Below are 405 nucleotides of genomic sequence, written 5' to 3'. Positions count from 1 at the left end.
CCCCCATCAACCCGGCAAATCCCACAGCAACCCCCCCACCATTAACCCGGCAAATCCCACAGCAACCCCCTCCATCAACCCAGCAAATCCCACACCATCCCCCACCAAGCTATCAACCCGGCAAATCCCACAGCACGCCACCGCCTCATCAACCCGGCAAATCCCACACCATCCCCCACCAACCTACCAACCCGGCAAATCCCACAGCACGCCACCCCCTCATCAACCCGGCAAATCCCACACCATCCCCCACCAACCTACCAACCCGGCAAATCCCACAGCACGCCACCCCCTCATCAACCCGGCAAATCCTACACCATCCCCCACCAACCTATCACCCCGGCAAATCCCACAGCACACCACCCCCTCATCAACCCAACAAATCCCACAGCACGCGCCCCCCCC

At 61.5% G+C, this 405-nt stretch overlaps 1 protein-coding gene across 2 annotated transcripts in view; it reads right to left on the bottom strand.

Annotated features, from left to right (window-relative positions):
* LOC109913061 (CSC1-like protein 2) overlaps positions 1 to 405 on the bottom strand; it is a 65,619-nt gene that overhangs the window by 36,297 nt on the left and 28,917 nt on the right. The gene's annotated exons all lie outside the window — the stretch shown is intronic.

The sequence above is a fragment of the Rhincodon typus genome, chromosome 5 (genome assembly GCF_021869965.1).
Source record: "Rhincodon typus isolate 14 chromosome 5, sRhiTyp1.1, whole genome shotgun sequence".
In the NCBI taxonomy this organism is placed as follows: domain Eukaryota; kingdom Metazoa; phylum Chordata; class Chondrichthyes; order Orectolobiformes; family Rhincodontidae; genus Rhincodon; species Rhincodon typus.
This window is presented reverse-complemented; position numbering and strand designations above follow the sequence as displayed.